We start from the raw sequence: 6,821 nt of genomic DNA, 5'->3' as shown, positions 1-6,821 counted from the left end.
GGTCTCTACGACACCCCGTGGAGCTCCCCGTGCCATTGGATTGACCGGAATCGCCGTGGTTAGGACGGAGCACTCGCCGTCGACGAGTTCACCCGCCTGCGCACGTGGACCGGTTGATTCCGGCCACCCCCGTCGTCGAGCCATACCTCGCTGTGACCGCCAGGACCTCCCAGAGCCAACCCCGCCCCTCGCCGGACCTCTCTCGCCGCTGGTAAGCCGCATCGCCCTTTTTCCTTCCGTGATTACTGTTTTCATAAGGGGAGGGACATCGGGGGAGAAGAAGAAAAGGCCAGGGGGTTTTGTGCGCTGTCAGCGACTCAAGGGAATAGTGGCGCAGGGGTATAACTGTAGGGATTAGTTTAGAAAGAACCTAAGGTCTTCGATGCAAAGTGGATTTCGAGAAAACCTTTTTAATATTCTGATTTAAATGCAACCAGAACTTGAAAAATTCATAACTTCAGTTTAGTTCATCCAAATCAAGTCAAACCAATTTTGCCAGATCCTAAATAATATAAACTACGAAAAATATAAAACCCCTAAGTGTTGCAGAAAACTTTAAAGTTATGATTTAATTGATTATCTAGTCAAAAGCTAAAGAAAATAAGGAAAAATAGCTACACTATTAGACTGGGGTTAAGAAAATTCAAGGAAGTACTTAATCACTTCCTAACCTGTTTAAAAATAATAAACCCCTCTGTACACCAAATTAAGGTAGAGTTTGCCATTTAAATCATTTTTAGCCTAAAGTTAGAGAAAATATAAAAGGTAGTTTAAAATAAGAACCAGGGAGCACCCACATTTTTTTTGGATTCCTTATTCAGTGTAGTTCACTAGAAAAATTTATTATACCTTTGTTTAGTACAAAAGAAAGGAGATACCTTTTAATTTAGAAAAACAAGGAAAACTTAGAAAAACCCTAGAAAACTAACCCTGAGGAGAAAACACCCCAAACCTTGGGATAACTAATGTTTTGTTATTGTAAACATAGAAAAATTATGAGTTCTGTTGTTTGACATTTTTCAAAAAACAAGTTAGTTATAAGTATCTTTTTAGCATTAAACTTTAGAAAATCATAACTAAATAACCACTAAGTAACCTTCTGTGATTTTTGGCACAGAAGCATGTTATTACCTATAGATACCAGCAAAAATGACTCTTAGTACAGAACCCACCCCTAGTTAAGAGTTGTAGTGCAAAGTGAGCCCTTTGCCCCAACTTTTGTTATTTTTGTCCAGGTCATATTCTATTTATTCAGGACCTCAAATTTATAGGACAGACTACAGTGACAAGTAGTAACCCACTGTAAGTTTTACAGAATTTTTAGAAAAAGTTAAATCACTGTTGTAGTTCAAACCCACACTAAAATTCATAAATAGAAAATAAAAAAGGGAATCAATAGTGGAGACTAATGTTACCCTAACCAAACTAGCAAAACCCCTTGAGTGCCTACTAAAGCATTTAAGAGGCAATCCAAGTCTTAATCCATTATGCTTAGGCAAAATCTCAAACCTAAATTGGTAAGCATAAACCACTAAGATCCTCTTATGACAAGGAAACCCTAAGTTATTAACTAACTTGGTTTTTCTTCACTAGGCATAATTGTTAATAAATTTTACATATCATAGCATCCATATATCTTATTCATTGCATTCGATAGATTGTAACCTCGCGGATGGAGAATACATCCTTGTGCCGGAGCAAGGAGTTGCTTAGGAGGTAGCCCCGGATCCAGCACCAGAGCCTGCCCCAAAGGATCTGCCTACCCCAGCTTTGGAAGGCAAGCCCCAGTTTATGCATAACCAGTTCTATATATTATTTTACTGCACTTAATGATTGTAGGCTTGTATTGTGCACTTAAGTGTAGGAGTTGCCTGAAACCCTAGTTGCATTACCTCAAGATTTCTTTTGAGATGGATACTAGTATGCTAGGTCGAGTAGCTGCTTTACTAATTAGGGATCTCGGTAGAAGTCGAGTGATTTTTCTAGCACTCGCGTGAGGTCAGGAAATTGGTTGTATCCACTTTCATATCATACTGGTGTTGGTCTGTGGACACGGATCCATGGGGATGCGTGGTCTACGAGATGAAATTGGAATAAGGATTAACGTGCGGATACCTGTGTCAAGCGTTTGAACGTACTAAGCACATGCCGAGAAATATGGTAAATCGGTAAGCCTAGTACCTGATTGAACCTGGCAGTAGACTTTGCCCCTCACGCGACCTGAGACGTGGTCTCCCATTTCGGTTATGGTGGGTACAAGTGCGGTCACTGCACGACGGCAATCGGGGTCAGTGAGGCATGGTACGCCAAGGCGGTGAGCCCTGATCTGCTGACGGGGAATCGATGGGGACGGTTGATGTGTGTGGGGACGGAGTGCCTCGCCATGTCGTGTGTTTAGGTTTACCTTGCAAGGATAAAAACTCGATTCAAATAGTCTGCTTCTCGCAGCTAATGAGACTGCTTGATCCATTGTACTACATTGAGTAACAAGTGAAAATGTGATGATTTGGCAAAAGATGTTGATTGCTAAATTGCTTGATACCATGAATGAGTAGATAGTACACATTTAGTCTTAAGAGAGTCACACTAAAACTTGACAAAGCTAAAACTTGATTTTTAGACTCAGCTAGTGCTTTTGGCAACCAAACCCCTCAGCCAAACAGCTGCATGTCTAGAGGTAGAGGAGTAGACTCCTCACACCGGGTAAGTCTAGCTGAGTATTAGTATACTCAGCCTTGCTTGTGGCATAATTTTTATAGGTTCTCTGGAGGACATGGTTGCTGGAGTGACTTGGCCGTCCATCTTGCCACCGGGCTGGACAGTCGAGTGGGACCCTACCTCGGCTAAGGAGGAGCATGAGGAGTGATGGGAAAGGCTTCCCCATCTCTCTGTTTATTTATCGTTAGTTTTATTCCACTGCATTTCGAACAATGATGACTACTTTTGCTAAAACTCCGATGATGATGTAATAAGTTTAATACTCCTTAATGTATGGTTTTATGCTTTATTGTATTTGCTCTGTGCCTCACCATCGAGTGAGTACGTGGTACTTGATCCTGTCAGTGGCCTCTTCGGACTAGATCCGAGGGATTGACGTGTTATTCCCATTTAAGTGTGGTCTAGCCTCTAAGGCGGGACTTAGGCACTTAAGTTGGAATAATTCAGGCAGTTTTGCCACACTCAATTAAATTATTCTGTGTATGACAAAGAATTGTATGCTTTGGTCCGAGCGCTTGAAACATGGCAGCACTACTTATGGCCAAAAGAGTTTGTTATTCATTTCGATCATGAAGCTTTGAAGTATTTGAAAGGGCAAGCCAAACTAAACCGTCGCCATGCCAAATGGGTTGAGTTTATCGAAACATTTCCATACATTGTGAAATATAAGAAAGGTAAGGACAATGTGGTCGCTGATGCCTTGTCTCGAAGGTATGTGTTGTTGAATCAACTAGAGGTAAAAGTTTTGGGTCTTGAAAATTTGAAAGAAATGTATAATGATGATCCTGAATTTTCAAAACCATACAATCATTGTAAAGATGGAAAAGGTTAGGAAAAATATCATATACATGATGGATTTTTGTTTAGAGCTAACAAACTTTGTGTACCAAATTCTTCGGTTAGATTGCTTTTATTGCAGGAGTCAAATGGAGGAGGTCTAACAGGTCATTTTGGACAAAAGAAGACTTATGAAATGCTCACTGATCATTTCTATTGGCCCAAGATGAGGAGAGACGTCATCAGATTTGTGGAGCGTTGTGTCACCTATCACAAAGCTAAGTCAAAATTGAACCCTCATGGTTTATATACTCCTTTACCCACTCCAAAAATTCCTTGGGAAGACATAAGCATGGATTTTGTTTTAGGGCTGCCGATGACTCGAAAAAAGAGAGATTCTATTTTTGTTGTGGTTGATAGATTTTCAAAAATGGCTCATTTTATCCCATGCAACAAGAGCGACGATGCTTCACATGTTGCCAATTTGTTTTTCAGAGAAATCTTGAGGCTACATGGAGTGCCCAAGACCATCGTATCTGACCGTGATGTGAAGTTTGTGAGCTATTTTTGGAAAACATTGTGGGCAAAGCTTGGGACTAAACTTTTGTTCTCCACAACATGCCACCCCCAAACTGATGGACAAACTGAAGTGGTGAATCGTACATTGTCAATGCTGGTGCGAACAATGGTAAAGAAGAACTTGAAGGATTGAGAGGAATGTTTGCCACACGTGGAGTTTGCTTATAACAGGGCAGTACATTCTACAACTAATTTATGCCCCTTCGAAATTGTATATGGGTTCAAACCTATTGCTCCGATAGATTTGTTGCCCCTTCCATTGCAGGAAAGAACCAATATGGAAGCTTCCAAGCATGCTGCATACATAAAAAAGATACATGAGAAGATGAAGCGTCCCCAATCCTCTGGGACTCAAATGTGATACAATTACTAGTCCCAGGAGGATAGTAAACACATTTATACATCAGATGATTCCAGATCTGCTTAAATGAGACAAACCTATAAAGGTGGCGATCAACTTTAAGAGTTGGTCCACAACTCGGGACATATCATCAAAGTGGGGCTGAAGCAGCCCGATATACGCAGCGAAGCAAATCAGCGGTCCAACAGCCACATGCAAGGTTGGGAACAGTCGTAACTCTTACCCGATCTTCTTTTTCTGAAAACAACAAATAAGCAAGGGTGAGTACAAACGTACTCAGCAGCCCACCTTCACCCGCGGAATGGGGAAATCAGATATAATGCATGGAATATGTGGAGCTCAGGATATTTTGCAGAAACAATAATATTTTATGCAGGGTTATTTTGTAAAACATTTTGTATTTTGCAAAGCGCATCCTCTCCCAAAGGAGCAAAAAGTTTTTCAATATAGAACAAAATCCCCTGGACTAAACCATCCAGGTATCTCAGCAGCTTCCCACTGGTTTTCATTTTCAAAAATAGCTACTGGACTTCCCGTCCACCATAGCTCATGGCTCAACCACCGGACCTTTTAAAATCCACTTTTCTCAAATGCACCTCTTTTTTTAAAACAAAACACTAATTGCCATACCACACCAGACTCGTCCATTCCTGTGGACACAGACTATTCGAATAGGTTTTCAAACTCTGCGCAGAGGTGTACACTTTACCCACTAGTTCGGCTCTGCGATCCCATGGCCAATGAGATCCAAATCCAAATATCTTTCTTCCCTCGCACGTCCTAACCTTAACGGTTATACCGGAAGGAGTCAGGCCACCGCCATGTCCAAACCGGACAAAACATTCCCCCTCCTTATCCTCCCGGTGCTCCCCAGCCTTCATAACCCTGGGATTTGGACCGTACGAGTTCAGATTGAGTGATTGCCCGTACAGTCTCGAGTGGTTGTACTTAACATGAGTACAGGTAGTGAAGGATGACAAACCGGTCCTTATGTGAGGGGACAATCCTTCTGCTCACACCTAAACCAGTTGAGCCATCACCTTAGGCCCTCCCCTAAACCAGGGAGTCCCTGATCATCCCTACTCAAAGGTGAAAAGGGTGAAAACCCTTCATCATACACATTTTGAAAAACATTTTCTTTTGAAAAACTCACACCTTTTCTCAAATCATTTGTAACAAATATATTAAGGATTGATTGCGGCCAGCGGCTTGGGTGGCCATAATAACTTGTCTCAAAATCATATCATGCATAAAATAACAGGTTGAGGGTTGTGGTTGAAAAATCATAGGTAATTTATGCATCAAAGGGATCCAGTGAGCTTGTCGTGCTTATCCGGCGAAGGGGGAAGGGGAGCTCGCGGAACTGGCTTCTAGCTCCACTGCCTGGCGTAGACTTGCAGATCTGGCCTCCACGAGATGGCACGAACGCTCCGATAACTATGCAACATGAACAAGCAAACATACAAACCAGCAAGTATACCAACAAATATTTAGTATAGTGGTCAGAAAAGCGATATATGGATGGGTAGAGTCTTGAGTAGAATCTGTGTCATGTGATGTTGTGATATTACTGGTGGTGGAGCGGAGGTGCTTACCAAGAGGGTGGACTGGAGGCGAAGCGACACTATGCGTGTAGCCGGCAGAGCGGAGTAACTGAGTGGGTGGGGTGTTTGCCTTGGCTGAGGGTGTAGAGTGTGTGTGGAGAGGGAGAGGGTAGCTGGGTGTATTTATAGCTGAGTGTATGTGGTGTAGCACAGTGAAGTTCACTGTTGGTGAGAATAGTGATGAATGAATCGCCTGACTTAGTATGAACAGGAGAGTTATACGCAGAATATGGGACAAGAGTATTTTGAGAGTTTTCTGGAATATGGACCAGGCATAAGGGATGACATGGTTGGATAGGGAATAGTTTGATAAGAATTTAGAAACAAGAATTATTGTAATCTGAGTCTGGAAGCTTGGTTCAGAGGAATCTCAAAGTTAAGCATGCTCAACTTGGAGAAACCTAGGATGGGTGACCAGATGGGAGGTTCCCTACTGGAAGGAAAATCACAGTCACCGGAGTTCGTATGACTGGAATATGGGTTTGGCTGATCTTAGGTGGACTGGACAACATGATGGATGGGTAGTTGAAATTTGGGGTGATCGGATGATCGATGAATAGTAATGATGAATAGTAACAATGAATAGTAATGATGGATAGTAATGGCGAATAGTAATGATGAATAGTAATGGTGAATAGTGATGGTGAATAGTTCATATGAACGAACGATGAATAGTGACGATGAACGATGAATAAGAACTATGAACGAACGGACGAACGATCGGACGAACGAATGATCGGAATTTCGGCAGCATAATGGCTGGACAAAGATTATCTGGAAGA

Source organism: Zea mays, chromosome 1, assembly GCF_902167145.1.
Source record: "Zea mays cultivar B73 chromosome 1, Zm-B73-REFERENCE-NAM-5.0, whole genome shotgun sequence".
In the NCBI taxonomy this organism is placed as follows: domain Eukaryota; kingdom Viridiplantae; phylum Streptophyta; class Magnoliopsida; order Poales; family Poaceae; genus Zea; species Zea mays.
The sequence above is the reverse complement of the archived record's forward strand: the minus strand, read 5'-3'. Positions refer to the sequence as shown.